The sequence below is a fragment of the Schistocerca gregaria genome, chromosome 7 (assembly GCF_023897955.1).
Source record: "Schistocerca gregaria isolate iqSchGreg1 chromosome 7, iqSchGreg1.2, whole genome shotgun sequence".
NCBI lineage: Eukaryota > Metazoa > Arthropoda > Insecta > Orthoptera > Acrididae > Schistocerca > Schistocerca gregaria.
The window spans coordinates 563,518,507-563,535,938 of record NC_064926.1 but is presented as its reverse complement, the minus strand read 5'-3'; the positions used below and the strand labels follow the sequence as shown (position 1 = coordinate 563,535,938).

Here is a 17,432-nt window from a genome sequence, read left to right as displayed (position 1 = left end):
TAAGAGATTTCAAAATTTTCGGAGTGACCAGATGGGCAAAAGTGATGTTGAACGTTATCAACGCCCTGTGGAGGTTACGACTCCTGACATCATTGATAAAATCCATGATATGGTGATGGATGACAGAAAAGTTAAGGTGCATGAGATTGATAGTGCTGTGGGCATCTCGAATGACTGGGTACATAATATTTTGAATAAACATTTGGACATGAGAAAGCTCTCCGCAAGATGGATTCCGCGATTGCTAACGCTTGATGAAAACCGAAATCGTGTGAAGTGTTGCAAGGATGGTTTGCAGCTGTTAAGAAAGAATCCGCAGGACCTTAAGCGTCGTTTCATCACTGTGGATGAAACATGGGTGCACTACTGTACTCCTGAGGCCAAACAACAATCTGAACAATAGGTTACCAAGGGAGAACCTGCACCGAAAAAGGGAAGACCAGTGTTGTGGTTGGCAGGAGAGCCAACCAGGGTTGATAAAGGAGGCCGAAATGCACGCGTTTTAGCTCACGCAGGCTGGCGTCAGGTCTGTAACATGAGAAGGGAATTAGAACTGAGAAAAACGAACGTATCTGGTGGAATACTTAACTTTAATCCATTAATGGAGAACGTCGCTCTTTATGGTACATGATTCACAATATCAATAGTACGGATACTGGCGCCTTGCTAGGTCGTAGCAAATAACGTAGCTGAAGGCTATGCTAACTATCATCTCGGCAAATGAGAGCGTAGATGTCAGTGAACCATCGCTAGCAAAGTCGGCTGTACAACTGGAGCGAGTGCTAGGAAGTCACTCTAAACCTGCCGTGTGGCGGCGCTCGGTCTGCAATTATTGATAGTGGCAACAAGCGGGTCCGACGTATACTACCTGACCGCGGCCGATTTAAGGCTACCACCTAGCACGTGTGGTGTCTGGCGGTGACACCACATTCCTCCCCCGCAAATCGGCGTACGGTTGTGGTATAAGGCTTCCGCCCGCCGTGGGAAGGACCGCATGTTGACGTATGCGACAGGCGAGGCTGTGCCACCCGCACCCTGCCATTCGGACCGCGGGGAGCTAGGAAACGCCTGAAAACCTGCTCCAGGGTGCACGCCAACATGCGGTGTATACGCCCGTAGAGAGACAGGAGGGGCTGAAGGGTCGACCTCTATCGGGCCGGGGCACCCGACGGGCGAAGACGACATATGGTCCGGAGCGAGCAAGAGTTCCATGTCGGAGGACAAGTGGTCACGGGAAGCGATCGGCGGCGGGTGACCCAGGGAGGCGCCCGGCGGTTGCAGCGACGCGTGCACTGCGGGCGTCACCGGCGGGAGAACAGGCGGCGGCGGCGGCGGTGGCGGCGGCACGTCACCATGGGGCAAACGGAAGGCAGCGTCGGTAACACCTGGGACTGAGGCGAGCCAGTAGATGGGTCCCCGGGGCGCTGACCGGACGGCACCGTCGCTGAAAGCAGACGGCGAGCGGCAGATCCCGTTCGACGACAGAGGCGCAGCTGATTGTGATGCCGACGCACCTCACTAGAGGCCCCCAAAACAAGATATATAGCGCTGCCGAGACATCTAAGAATGCGCTCTTCTAGCCAACGCCGTGAACCTCGATAGTGGCGATAGTAGACAACGTCGCCTGGAGCAAAAGCAGGTATCTGCCGCTGCACAGGAACCTGATGCGGCGGATGTAGCAAAGACATCAAGGTTCGATGAGGGCGACCGTGGAGCAACTCAGCCGGCGAGCGACCATCTCGGGGCTGAGAGCGATACGAGGACAAAAAGAGCAATAACGCGTCCTCCCGAGAATGAGACTCTTTCAACTTCGACATCTGTGACTTGAAAGTCCTGACCAATCGTTCAGCGGCACCGTTTGACTGTGGCGAAAACGGCGCGGACGTCAGATGTTGATTACCATTGGCCTTGCTGAATGACTGAATTTCTGCGGACATGAATTGCTGCCATTGTCGGAAACAACAGTCTGTGGAAGACCTTCATTGCAAAAGATAGCAGATAACGCTTGGATGGTGTCAAGATGACGTCGTGGAACACATCCGGACAACAAAAGGAAAATTACTGAATGAATCTACCACAACCAACCATCGAGCATTCCAGAATGGACCAGCAAAATCGATGTGTAAGCGTTGCCAAGGGGAAGTGGCTTTTGGCCATGCAAAGAATTTCCGCGGTGGTGCTGATAGCTGTTCGGCACACATCATGCAAGAAGAGCACATTTTCGTAATCGCGGCATCGATTCCGAACCAAGTACAGTGCTGTCGAGCAAGCTGTTTAATTCTCACTATACCCCAATTTCCTTGGTGGAGAAGCTCTAAGACAGAGGACTGTAACGAACGTGGTACCACGACCCTGGACTGATCATTATCAGAACGCAACAGCAAAACACCTCACTGTTCAAAAAATCTCTCCTTGTGAGCAAAAAATCGGCGCACCAACGTGTCTCCGATCAGTGACTTTGACAAGAGCCATTGCGTAGCAACAAAACGCGCTACGGGAGCAATGACAGGGTCGGCAGCTGTGGCTGTAGCTACACGACGAAAATCAATCGGAAACGATTCGACCACGTCATCGGTTTCCGCATCTATGAACATGCAAGCAAGTTCGGAGGAATCGAATGCCCTATCCTCAGCAACAGGCAAGCGGAACAACGCATCGACGTTTCCGTGCTTAGCAGTGGACCAATACAAGATATCGTAGCGGTTGTGCGAGAGGAAAATAGACCAGCGAATGAATTTCTGCGCTGTACGTGGAGGTATAGGCTTGGTCGGATGAAACAGCGATGTCAAAGGTTTGTGGTCTGTGATTATGGTAAAGTGACGACCATACAAGAAATCATGAAACTTTGTAACACCAAATACAAGAGCCAATGCTTCTTTCTCGATCTGTGAATAATTTCTTTGCGCAGACGAGAGCAATTTGGACGCAAAGGCAATAGGGCGATCGTGCGATCCATCTTTGTGCGCAAGCACAGCACCGATCCCGAAATCCGATGCATCCACCATAAACAAAAGAGTCTTTTGGCGATCGAATGGCGTAAGGGAAGTATTGGAAAGCAAAGCCGATTTCAACTGGCGAAAGGCGCGTTCGCATTCCTTCGTCCAGACGAACGGAACACCTTTACGGCGTAAGCGATGAAGCGGAGCTGAAATGGAAGAGGCGTGCGGCACATATTTATTATAATAGTTGATTTTTCCCAGCACACACTGTAGCTGCTTCAAATTTTGCGGCGAAAGCAAGTCTTGTATGGCACGGAGGTGCGTTGGACTGGGATGTATGCCTTGGACATTGATTACATGTCCCAGGTATGGCAAGTCCCGAGCAAAAAACACACAATTGTCCTTTCGCAAGCGGAGACCATTTTGTCGCAAGACCTGAAATAATGTTCTGAGATTGGCCAAATGTTCTTCTTCCGTCTTTCCGGAGATCACAATATCGTCCAGATAATTTGCTGCAGTAGGGACCGACGCACAAACAGTTTGTAGATATTGCTGAAACAATGCAGGGGCGGATGCACACCCGAAGGCAGTCGTTTGAATCGATACAAACCAAGATGCGTGTTTACCACCAAAACGCGCTGGGATTCTTCGTCCATAGGTATTTGCAAGTACGCATCTGCTAGGTCAAACTTCGAAAAATATTTACCCGGGTACAGTTTGTCAAAAAGATCTTCCGGGCGGGGTAAAGGAAAAGTTACAATCACTAGTTGTGGATTCACTGTTGCCTTGAAGTCCACACAAAGTCTCAATTATCCGGAAGGTTTTGGCAAAATTACTAAGGGTGATGCCCAGAGAGAAGCCTGCACACGTTCAATTACACCTTGTGATTCCAGATCGTGTAATGTTTTTGCGACCTCATCACGCAATGCGTGGGGAACATTGCGCGCTCTGAAAAATTTCGGTTGCGCGTTTACTTACAGTTCCAAATGTGCATTATAGTTCTTAGCGCAACCGAGGCCCGATGCAAAAATGTCTGCAAATTCTTCACATAGACGAGAAACACTGTCTGAAGGCACAGTCTGGTTCACTGAGAGGACCTGATTTACTATAGAGAAGTATGTTGCAAGAAGGCTGCACTGTCCTAACACAGGGATGTCTTGACCGGAATAGCTAGTTAACCTAATATTTACGGCACACAACGGAGGTGTGCCCAGCAATCTGTAAGTGTCTTGATTGATCAGTGAATCTGCAGCTCCTCTATCGAGCTGGAATGGTATCACTTTGCCGTTCATGTCCAAGTCTACAAAAAGTTTATTGTCCTGCTGACGACAAGAGCGACTGTCTCGTGCAACGTGAACTGACACTGGTACATAATCACTTGCTACTCGACGGAAGTTCCGGCGATGTCGACGCACACTATTTTTGGAACGAACACAGTCACTGTTAGACAAAGTGGCACTGGGCGGAGTGGAATGAACTACATGAATTTCCATGGGCGAAGTTTCGCGAGCCTGGGTATCCTTGGTTCGATTCCGATCCCGGCGCGAAGCAAAGGGCCTGGAACGGTTTTGAGCTTCCGATCTGAGCTTTTTCTGGCAAACACTCTGAACATGTCCTTTTTTATGACAATAAAAGCAAATAGCTTGGCGTGACGGGCAATTCGCACGTGAATGTTTAGTAGCACATCGCGGGCATGATTTGATCACTGCATTTGTGTGCTGACGCTGCACACGTGGCTGAGAGCCTGGCGGCAGCGGCGCGGCAGGGCGCGAGGGCTGTTTACTGCTCCTTGCAGCTCGCCCGACGGGCCGGTTAACCTGACACACTGCTGGCGAAGTTTCAAATGAGTCATGAGCAAAGTCAAGTGTGTCCTGCCGATCCAATATGTCCATCACTTGTTGAAGGGAGGGACTGACTAGTTTCGAAATCTGTTCCCTTATACGAATATCAGAAACGTTCTGTGCAATTGCATCACGTACCATAGTATCTGAATAAGGGAGTCCACATTGACACTCAAAAGCACAATCTCTAGTAAGGCCTTGCAAGGTTGTGACCCACTCCCGATTAGTCTGACCTGCCGTACGTTTTGTACGAAAGAAGGTATACCGTTTGGCAACTACATTGACTGATTCCTTGAAATATGCATCTAATGCAGACAAAATTTCTTCGTAGGACAGAGTTGAAACGTCGCGTCGGAGAAATAATTTGACTATCACACGGTACAGGGTCACGCCGACCGACGATAATAAAAAAGGATGCCGCTCGTTACCTTGAATTCTGTAGGCGGCGAGATGGAATCCAAATTGGCGTGACCACTCCGTCCAGCTTTCCAGTGCAACATCAAATGGTCGAAAAGTGGGTGCAAGTGTGTGTTGTGGCTGCGTTAGCGGTGAAGCGGCTGCTGCCGCATCGTTTTAATCGTACGTTGACCCTGGACGAGCTGTCCAAGGGCACCCAGTAAGGCCTGCGTCTGCTGATTCTGTAAGCGATAACATTCGGACAGTATATCTGGAGATTGTGGCGAAGCCATTACACAAGTAAATCAGGGGCAATTTAGATAAGAACACCTTTACTCTCGTCTCCAATGTTGTGGTTGGCAGGAGAGCCAACCGTATGGTTAAAGGAGGCCGAAATGCACGCGTTTTAGCTCACGCAGGCTGGCGTCAGGTCTGGAACAGGACAAGGAAATTAGAATTTAGAAACAACGGACATAGATGGTGGAATACTTAACTGTAATCCATTGATGACGAACGTCGGTCTTGACGGTACATGATTCAATATCAATAATAACTGATATTGGCGCCTTGCTAGGTCGTAGCAAATAACGTAGCTGAAGACTATGCTAACTATCGTCTCGGCAAATGAGAGCGTAGAAGTCAGTGAACCATCGCTAGCAAAGTCGGCTGTACAACTGGGGCGAGTGCTAGGAAGTCTCTCTAGACCTGCCGTGTGGCGGCACTCGGTCTGCAACCACTGATAGTGGCGACACGCGGGTCCGACTTATACTACCGGACCGCGGTCAATTTAAAGGCTACCACCTAGCAAGTGTGGTGTCTGGCGGTGACACCACAACCAGTCCTTCGACCGGAAAGGTTATGGCGACTGTCTTTTTGGGATTCGCAAGGGATAATCCTCATCGACTATCTGGAAATGGATAAAACTATTATAGATGCATATCATTCATCGTTATTGGACCGTTTGAAAATCGATCTGCAAGAAAAACGCCGGCGATTGGACCGTAAAAAAGTCCTTTTCCATCACGACAATGCACCAGCACCCACCTCAGCAGTTGTGGTCACAAAATTAATGGAAATAGAACTCGTTCCACAACCCCCCCATTCTCCAGACTCGGTACCCTCGGACAACTATTTGTTCTCCAATTTGAAGGAATAGCTGGATGGGCAAAGATTTTATTCAATCGAGGAGGTGACTGCAGCAACTAATAGCTATTTTGCAGTCTTGGACAATCCCTATTATCCGGAAGGGATCAACAAATTGTATAAGTCTAAAAGGAGACTATGTGGAAAAATAGAAAAGGTTTACCCCAAACACATAAGTAGTTTTTATGTTTGCACGGACTTTTCAAGTCCTAGTATCGCAACAGCCTTCATAGCCTTCAAGAACTGCAACAGAATAGTTTGGATGAGACTGCAGCAATTCCAGCAGTCCAGCATCGATCCGCCTCCAGCAACTGCTGACCAGGGTCCAAAAGTGCCAAGAGATGATGCAGGTCACTTTCAACAACAGCTATACTCAGTTTCGTACTGTGTTTGTTTTCCTCTACTGGAACTCTGTTCGCCGGGCCACTTTTATTTGTCCAGCCCTTTATACCCTAAAGGGCCTAGTAACAACACTACACACGAACAACGCTAATGGGCCATGGTGGTCATTGAAGAGTGCAACTCTGTTTACATACCCACAGATGCTGTGTACGTGTACGAAGCTATATTGACATTCGACTATGTGCACTTTGTTAGAGTCGCCAACCTATGCATCAAGTCCCAGATGTCTCACGCGGCACGTTGCTTCCGTACAGCACCTGCAATTTCACCAAACTATACAGGCCAAAGTGGTGCTAAACAGCATTCCACAAGTTATGAATACACTTGCGTCTGTCCTGAAAGTTCTACTTCCAAAGTGCTCACCCATACTTCCCACGGTGCTATACACAAAGATTTGCTAGTGATGGCGGCATACTATTGGCAGATGATTATTGTAGTTAAATTGTTGTTGTGGCCTTCAGTCTGAAGACAGGTTTGATGCAGCTCTCATTCATCTGTAAAGAATTGCTGTCAGTGTTTTGCATCCATGACATATTGTAGTTATATGACCTGCATATTCCACGATAGTTGTGCAAGATCACATTTTTATTATCGAAATTGTACCGCCTGTAATTCAGTCCCGAAGCTATCGAACACACTTTACTTCTGTTTCTCTGATCACTTCACTAAAATATTTCATATCTCATGCTGTTGTTACTGCCCCAGTCAAATTTTGTTCACCAGATATTATTAAAGTTCACTTTCCTAAATTAATTCCCATGACTTTACACTATTAAAACCAGATTAAATTCCTATTTTCACATAACAACAATGCCACAGTGCTTGTCCATCCGCACGATTCGTTTGCGGACTCGCTCTCAGGAAGACTGCTCGTGCGTTGTCGTCGGCGAAGCTAAAAGGGCAGCAATAGCTCCTAGAAGTACTTACCAGTGGGCGTAACGTTCTGCGTGGGCAGGATAGCGTGCACACAGGGGGACAGTTGGGCGTTTTGTCTGGTCTGTATTTTAAACGTAAGTGGGAAGAATGTGACTACTTAGATCCTATTACTAAGAAATAAAAAGGACTTTGAGAAAAACAGGGAACATTAACAAAAACTTTTATTTCTTGATTTATTAGATTGATTCAAGAGAGATATCTCAAAGTTTTGTAATCGACGTCTGCCTACAAATATGTTTTAAACAAATTTCTTTTGCCCTCTGCACATTCCACGCCGTGCTGTGATCCACTCTAAAGTAGACATTCTTTTGTATTAATTTTTCGATCACACAGTCGAAACGACCTGCAGATGTATGTGCGAGGGTGAGACAAATGAAAACCTTAAATTTGTAATTACAAATCGAAATTTCGCGCTGTTATCCTGTGAGTTGGTAAACGTGCTACAAACAGCGTGCAGAAGGGCCTGTAGGTGGCAGCATAGTGCAGATGCACACATACCGTCGCAGTATCAGTATAAGGATGGCCGTCCCCCTTACGACTTGCACCAGGAAAGAACAGCGTTCTATTATTCGGTATTTGCATAGTGAAGATGTGAAACCTATCGAAATTCATCGACGAATGAAGGTTCAGTACGGTGAAGCATGTTTGTCACAGCAGCAAATCTACGAATGAAGTAGGAAGTTCGCAAATGGTGTGATTTCAGTGGAAGATGCTCCTCGTCCAAGTCAGGCACAACGAGTTGTGACTCCACAGAACATTGCAGCAGTTGAAACCATGGTGAAGGAAAACCGCCGAGTGACAATGAATGACATTGCAGCATGTTTATACAGATTAATCATGGGTCAGTACATCACATTGTGCATGATATCCTCCAGTTTCACAAGTGTCTGCAAGATGGGTGCCACGGCAGCTGACTCCTGAAATGAGAGAACGACGTGTTGATGCTTGAACGAGAAAGTGATGGCTTCCTTGCAAGAATCGTTACTGGGGATGAAACCTAGGTTCAATTCCACCAACCGGAAACGAAGAGAGCGAGCATCCCAGAACTTGCCCCTAGTGATTTCCATTTGTGCATGAGTGGTTGCGCGGACTACCAAAAGAATTTTTTTCTAAAGGAATTTATGCACTTTGTAAGCACTGGAGGACTTGCATTGAGCGTGAAGGAGATTATGTTGAAAGGTGATAGAGCTTCGTACCACTTCTGCACAATAAATAATATTTAATAAAATATTTAAGGTTTTCATTTGACTCACCCTCGTAGCACGCTTTGAAAGAAATGAAGGGCAAGAAATTAGAAGATGGAAAGTCACTGGGAAGTGCTAACAGATTGACAGACAAAGAAATTCACACACTACAAATATATTATGGAAAAACCGCCAAGGACAATGTACATAGTGTGAAAAAAGTGAAGCAACAAATTTGAGCGATATTCTTCCGCAAACTTTCCACAGGTGAACATTCTCAGTACTACCTCTACAACATACCATGGTGCAAATTCCTTCAGGAAGAAGCCAGTGGAAAGCCAAACAGCCATAAGCATAATTTGCCACTTACTGTCTTACACGCTATAAAACCAACTCTCAGATTGGTAGCCAATCTTGAACTGCTGAAAAAACGTGTACAATGGGAAAACGCAACACATGAATGAGAGCAACAATCACCTTACATGGAAGCGTTATTCTAAAACTGTATACCTGCCTTTAAATGCTGTGCTGACAGCTGCTTGTCTAGCGTTTAATAGTGCAAATGCTAAATGCTGGTAGGATTAAAGGATTAGGCTTCCATCCAGGTGCATTCGCACTGCAGATGCTCAAAAGCATCGATAAAGTACGACTTGGCAAAGCCCAGGCAGAAAAGAAACCACGGAGAAGTTGACTACACAAAGAAGGCAGAGAAAGAAAATACTCCAGGAAGTCAAGGAAGAGAAAAAAGATTACGGTTATTAACAGTTTTAGTGAGTAATGATGTGGGAATATTGTTAACAATCGTAATCAAAGCTTTAGATTTGCCGAACAGTGAATTTTTGAGATATAATGTTCCTTTTCTCAGCAACTATAAAAACTAACATCCTGAAATTTGGCAAGATTCTCAAAATCACTTACTGAAATATCCTGTGCAGCACTTTTCCTTTATCTTGTGTCTAGGATGGGTTCTCCTTTACTGTCTGATGAAAACAGAGCAGTCTCGATTAACATAAACATGAAAAATTTGAAAGTAACTATGGTTCTTTAAAAAATCTGTTGCACACGTTTTTATAAACCTTTAATGCGGATGTAATCTGTATAGTTTCAGCTTCAGTGCTTAATTAGTCTATGAGAAAAGGTATATTATATGTACACTAAAAATTACGAATTCATACCCCTTATAAAATGAATGTACACGAAGATTATTAAACAACAACTGCACAGAATATTGTGCGCTATGTTCGACATAATAGTCTCCCGTTTTAACACTTCAAATGTAATGTTGTAGGATATATCAATGCTTAATTGGTAGTACGCCTTTGCCGTACGTCTGCCCTTAAGAAAGTCAAAAAAATGCTCGAATCAGACTGACTGAAGCATATTTAGAGTCACGAGTATCGTGCTTCAATAAACGGCCAACCTAGTTACAAGGAACATCGTCAAAGATCGAGCGGAACGTCAAACGTGGAATTAAACGGATAGCTGACCGGCTGGTCCCGTAAGACACAAGCGCGGATAGTATCATGACCATCCAAGAACTGTACTGACATCACGAACGGTGTTCGGAAGTGCCAGGGCTGTTCGGACGAACCGGACAGAGATTGGCGTCCAGGGACTACGAGCAGAACGCTCTCCAGGCGCTACGGTTTGTAGTCGATGAGCCGCAAATGGCGCACGGCCTATTCCAATAAGTAAACTTGTCTACATACTACCTAATGTGTGGTTACGAGGATGTGCCAATATACTGCGGTGTAAGCAGCGTCGTTAGTCTAATACGGACTTCCGAGTAATGTAGCGGCTGCAGTTAATGAAGAAGCAGCGTAATGGAAACTGGTGCTGGTGTGCTCTGGCCATTGGCACGAACGTAACATCAGGTTCATTGAACTTGACTGTCAACCCTGTAGGGCTGTTATAAAATAATTGACAATGTATGCTAAATTTAGTCTACTGACAACTTTTATTTTCCCAAAACAAAGACAGACATAAATTACGCTAAACTAGTTGTGATTGAATACCATAAACAACTAACAGGTGAAACTTCCTGGCAGATTAAAACTGTGTGCCCGACCGAGACTCGAACTCGGGACCTTTGCCTTTCGCGGGCAAGTGCTCTACCAACTGAGCTACCGAAGCACGACTCACAGCTTTACTTCTGCCAGTATCCGTCTCCTACCTTCCAAACTTTACAGAAGCTCTTCTGCGAAACTTGCAGAACTAGCACTCCTAAAAGAAAGGATATTGCGGAGACATGGCTTAGCCACAGCCTGGGGGATGTTTCCAGAATGAGATTTTCACTCTGCAGCGGAGTGTGCGCTGATATGAAACTTCCTGGCAGATTAAAACTGTGTGCCCGACCGAGACTCGAACTCGGGACCTTTGCCTTTTGCGGGCAAGTGCTCTACCAACTGAGCTACCGAAGCACGACTCACGCCTGGTACTCACAGCTTTACTTCTGCCAGTATCCGTCTCCTACCTTCCAAACTTTACAGAAGCTCTTCTGCGAAACTTGCAGAACTAGCACTCCTGAAAGAAAGGATATTGCGGAGACATGGCTTAGCCACAGCCTGGGGGATGTTTCCAGAATGAGATTTTCACTCTGCAGCGGAGTGTGCGCTGATATGAAACTTCCTGGCAGATTAAAACTGTGTGCCCGACCGAGACTCGAACTCGGGACCTTTGCCTTTTGCGGGCAAGTGCTCTACCAACTGAGCTACCGAAGCACGACTCACGCCCGGTACTCACAGCTTTACTTCTGCCAGTATCCGTCTCCTACCTTCCAAACTTTACAGAAGCTCTTCTGCGAAACTTCGGTAGCTCAGTTGGTAGAGCACTTGCCAGCGAAAGGCAAAGGTCCCGAGTTCGAGTCTCGGTTGGGCACACAGTTTTAATCTCCCAGGAAGTTTCATATCAGCGCACACTCCGCTGCAGAGTGAAAATCTCATTCTGGGAGCTAACAGGTGGTTTAAGACCACAATGGACAAGGATCCTGTGTGGCTGAGGTGAGTCAAGTACTCTGGCCCTAAAAATGTGGATAACGCAATCTGAATTGATCTGACGCTAAGCAGACTTTGTTTAACCTACAGAAGTTTCTCTATGTAGGTGCACCTGAGAGCAATTGGCGATTGAGATCTGTACGCCCTGACAATGCCGCAGCAGCAGTACGTTACCCTGTTTGCTTCGTGCGGCGATGTAACTTGCAAGCTGGTGAGATGTGTGCGGCAGAGGCTGTAAGCGTGTTATCATATCGCTGGCTTAGTAGTGGAGTATCTTTGAGGGCAGCAGCGTCGGTAGAGTGTCGAGCGCGGGACACGGAACTGTTACGTTGTGTAGTGTGTGGCTCTGCATGTGAGAGGCATTGTTAGTGTGGAAGTTGAAGTGTTGCTACAAGTGCTGTTACAGTACAGCGATGAAATATGGAAATGGTTCAGAGGAAAGAGCGTCGAGAAGTCATTAAAAATGAGCAGTGCCGCCGATAACATATTGTGTATCCTCTCGTTGCATGTCGTCCCGTATAGTGCCAATCATCCGCGCCGCTTATGTGAATCAGTAAAAATTAGTTACCATGAAAGAGGGCAGTCAAGTGCCATTGTGTTGTAGCCAGCGTGTGGACGTGCGTTCGATCACCGCGGTTCCGCAGTATCAACAATCAGCCGCGCCGCGACGGTTCCGCTCACGCTCGTCCATGTGAGATCTGAGAACTGAATAAATAACTCTATAATCAGTGTTAAAATATCATTACTAGTGTCAAGGAGGACTGGTGCCAAATATTTGTGTATGCGTGGCGAGCGTAAGAACTTTCCTTCTATCATTCGGCTTTCGCACCATCAGCGACCATCCGCGCCGTGATTGATAAACGCACGCTCGTCCAAGTGATATTGTGGGTAGCTGTCAAGACTATCAAAAGGGATAAACATTTACCACTTAGAGTGTAAACAGTGCAACCTATTGTTTCCATATCGTCTCAGAATATAGATGTTCATACCATACATATGACAGTGTTGTGTTTTAACGTTGAGTGGCTCCCCTAAACCCGCTTGCATATTTCGATAGATAATTTCAGGCAAGCCAGCAGCAGCGTGGAGCAGAACAGTAGGACCGCCGCGGAATTATCAGGTACGTGGTGTGGACAGGGCACACGGTCAATAAAATCGCGGCCACGAAAGAAATGCAAAATCTCACGGTCTAGCGATCAGGCAGACGGATCGCAATTTACTCTCTACCAGAGCCCTAAAATTACGGTAGGTTTCAGTGTGTCACACACCCGTTCGCTGGTCGTACCAAAGACCAATTTGGCGCATTTATACGACAGATCGCACAAGGATACCAAACGCCAAGACTGGCAAACCAAGAACGAACAAGTGTGCCCTCGGCAAACGAGTAGTCAGAGTCGTTAGAAGTAACACTGTCGGTACAGTAAGAACTTCACCACAGGTTCCCGAGTATAAACTACTCGCATTTGAAGTCAGTGTCAGGACAGGTCCCAAACACCAACAACGCATGACAGAGCATCGACCAGAAGTCCACCACTTACCAGACCAAATCCAGCACTCGAGTGCTTCGCAACTATTCAGAAAAAAGAAATCCATTGGCCCACAAAGTGCTCGAACGACACCGCCTTCACGTCATGTTGAGCCAATCATAGGGCTCTAGAGGCGCTAAATCTCCACTCCTACACGACAGCACAAACTCATGTCGAACCAGGGCAAGAGTTACGAAACCTACATCTCCGGTAAAAAAATAAACCGCCATTTACTGCCTTTTTTAAGTTTTAATGGAGGGGGGGAAGATGTTTTTCTCCAAAGTCAAGTCGCTCCCCATGGCAGCAAGCTAACAGATACAATCTTATAGATCTCTATCTAAATCGCCTATCCCTTGGAGCTTGTTAGTCCTAGCTATGAAGTGTAATAAAGATTCTATCTCTAAGGTTTTCCCAGACGCTGGAGTTTCTTCCACAACTAAGGCGGCCGATGGAAGTGGGTCACAGGCCTATTTGCAGTATCAGCAGATACCACAACTTGTGAATGTTTATCACACGTGGCTCTGCACACAAAGCCCGGCTTATGGCTCCACTCTGTAGATGTGTCCCTTCAGCCCATCGCCTCCAGCCCTGGCTTCAGCTGGCGCCAATGCAAGTATGATGGCATTGTTCCGCTGGAGACCTGGAAGTACATTGCCATTCTGTCATGCAGTCAAACATCTTGTAGTAACATCGCTATAACATTACGTAGGAAATCAGCATACATTGCACCATTTGGATTGCCATAAATGAAATGGGGGCCAATTATCTTTCCTCCCATAGTGCCGCACTATACATTAACCCGCCAAGGTCGCTGATGTTCCACTTGTCGCAGCCATCGTGGATTTTCCGTTGCCCATGAGTGCATATTATGCCAATTTACGTTACCACTGTTGGTGAATGACGCTTCGTCGCTAAATAGAACGCGTCCCGTAATTTCTCTTGTGCCCAGTGGCAGAACTGTACACGACATTCAAAGTCTTCGCCATGCAATTCCTGGTGGATGGAAATATGGTATGGGTACAATCGATATTGATGTAGCATTATGTTAGAGAAATTACAATTCCGTGGTATAAATGGAACAGCATATGAGTGGTTTAAGTCATACCTACAGAACAGGAAACAAAAAGTCTCTTTATATGTTTTAAGTGATTCAAAGGAGTTTGCCACTTCACCTAACTGGGGTGAAATTACATTACGTGCTCCACAAGGCTCGACGATGGGTCCCCTCCTGTTCTTGATATATGTGAATGACAGCCCCCCTTATGTGAAACAAGATGCTGAACTGACACTGTTTGCTGATGATACAAGCATATTTATTAATCCAGTAAAAGAAAGTCCGATAGAAAATGATAGAAATAAGATCTTTGGAGAAGTTATTAATTGGTTTTCTGCGAATGGGCTTGCTCTGAAGTTTGAAAAAACACAGTATATCCAATTTTCTACTGCAAAAAGTATAATTCCTTCAATAAACATAACACATTAAAAGAAGTCAGTAGCCAGGATAGAGCATACTACGTTTTTGGGTGTACATATAGATGAGAATCTTAATTGGAAAAGTCATATTTTGGATCTCCTAAAGCGATTAGGTTCAGTAACTTTTGTAATCAGAATAATTGCCAATTTTGAGGATGTAGAAATTAGTAAGCTAACCTACTTTGCATACTTCCACTCTCTGATGACATATGGAATAATATTCTGGGGCAACTCAACACTTAGGCAAAAGGTATTCACTGCTGAAAAGAAAGTAGTTGGAATAATGTGTGAGGTTCATAGTTGCACATCTTGTAGGCATTTGTTTAAGAGGTTGGGAACTCTTACAACTACTTCACAGAACATTTACTCAGTAATGAAATTGTTTCTCAACAACATGGACCAGTTTAAAATCAGCAGCGATATTCATGATTACAATACCAGAAAAAAGAAAGACCTACACTATCCTTTCCTTAACCTATCTTTGGCACAGAAAGAAGTAAATTATGCCACTACAAAACTTTTTGATAAATTACCAGGTGAAATAAAATGTAATAGTTTCAAAAACAAATTGAAATCATATCTCCTTGACAATTCCTTCTATACCATAGATGAATTCTTGAATATGAGTAAATAAATCTGGAGATGTAATATATGCATTTTGTGCCATTTAAAGGAATGGCATAGATAATAGAAGTATTTAGGTATATCGCTACAATGTAAAAAAAACATTTTTCCTATGTCCATTTCTTGTGCAATTGACACGTTCCAACCCATAACGGTTTTTCCGTGCTATTGGTAAATGGAATCCGTAACTAACTAACTATCTCTTAACATCGATGTTTTTGAGATTCTCGATTCTCGCGCAATTTGTCTGCTACTGATGTGCGGATTAGCTGCGACAGCAGCTGAAACACCTGCTTGGGCATCATTTGTTGCAGGTCCTGGTTGAAGTTTCACGTCTGACTGAACACTTCCTGTTTCCTTAAATAACCTAACTATCCGGCGAACGGTCCGGACACTTGGATGATGTCGTCCAGGATACCGAGCAGCATACATAGCACACGCCCGTTGGGCAATTTGCTCACAATAGTCATACGTCAACACGATATCGACCTTTTCCGCAATTGGTAAACGGTCCATTTTAACACTGGTTATGTATCACGATGCAAATACCGTCCGCACTGGCGGAATGTTACGTGATACCATCTATCTCCAAGTGGAAAAAGTGGTCCAACTAAAACATTGCTATATCTTTACGTACAACACGAATATGTAATAAAAAATGCAATACATGTCCAAGTAATATCCAAGAGTAATCCGTGTGCTGAGCCTAGTCGAATACAATAGCAAATATCACACTGCAATGGCTCCACTATAAACTCCACGAAAGGCTAGCAATAGACAATCGACAATAGATTGTCCGTCTCGGGGCCAACGCTCCTCCTTATACAGAGTGTTACAAAAAGGTACCGTCTAACATTCAGAAAACATTCCTCACACACAAAGAAAGAAAATATGTTATATGGACATGTGTCCGGAAACGCTTACTTACCATGTTAGAGCTCATTTTATTACTTCTCTTCAAATCACATTAATCATCCAATGAAAACACACAGCAACCGAACTTACCAGCGTGACTTCAAACACTTTGTTACAGGAAATGTTCAAAATGTTCTCCGTTAGCGAGGATACATGCATCCACCCTCCGTCGCATGGAATCCCTGATGCGCTGATGCAGCCCTGGAGAATGGCGTATTGTATCACAGGCGTCCACAATACGAGCACGCAGAGTCTCTACATTTGGTAGCGGGGTTGCGTAGACAAGAGCTTTCAAATGCCCCCATAAATGAAAATCAAGAGGATTGAGGTCAGGAGAGAGTGAAGGCCATGGAATTGGTCCGCCTCTATCAATCCATCGGTCACCGAATCTGTTGTTGAGAACCGTACGAACACTTCGACTTAAATGTGCAGGAGCTCCATCGTGCATGAACCACATGTTGTGTCGTACTTGTAAAGGCACATGTTCTAGCAGCAGAGGTAGAGTATTCCGTATGAAATCATGATGATTGAGTGTAGGTGGAATAACATGGGGCCCAATGAAGACATCTCTAACAATGCCTGCCGAAACGTTAATAGAAAATCTGTGTTGATGACGTGATTGAACAATTGCGTGCGGATTCTCGTCAGCCCACACATGTTGATTGTGAATATTTACAATTTGATCACGTTGGAATGAAGCTTCATCCGTAAAGAGAAGATTTGCACTGAAATGAGGATTTACACATTGTTGGATGAACCATTCGCAGAAGTGTACCCGTGGAGACCAATCAGCTGCTGATAGTGCCTGCACACGCTGTACATGGTACGGAAACAACTGGTTCTCCCGTAGCACTCTCCATACAGTGACGTGTTCAGCGTTACCTTGTACGGCAGCAACTTCTCTGTCGCTGACATTAGGGTTATCGTCAACTGCACGAGGAATTGCCTCGTCCATTGCAGGTGTCCTCGTCGTTCTAGGTCTTCCCCAGTCGCGAGTCATAGGCTGGAATGTTCCGAGCTCCCTAAGACGCCGATCAATTGCTGCGAATGTCTTCCTGTC

At 45.5% G+C, this 17,432-nt stretch overlaps 2 non-coding genes across 2 annotated transcripts; both read right to left on the bottom strand.

Moving 5' to 3' along the window:
• Nucleotides 1-11,187: 11,187 nt before the first annotated feature.
• Nucleotides 11,188-11,262, bottom strand: Trnal-caa (transfer RNA leucine (anticodon CAA)). Its single transcript has one exon. It is a non-coding gene; the product is annotated as a tRNA-Leu (tRNA).
• A 225-nt stretch (nucleotides 11,263-11,487) lies between these two features.
• Nucleotides 11,488-11,562, bottom strand: Trnal-caa (transfer RNA leucine (anticodon CAA)). Its single transcript has one exon. It is a non-coding gene; the product is annotated as a tRNA-Leu (tRNA).
• Between the last annotated feature and the right edge of the window lie 5,870 nt (nucleotides 11,563-17,432).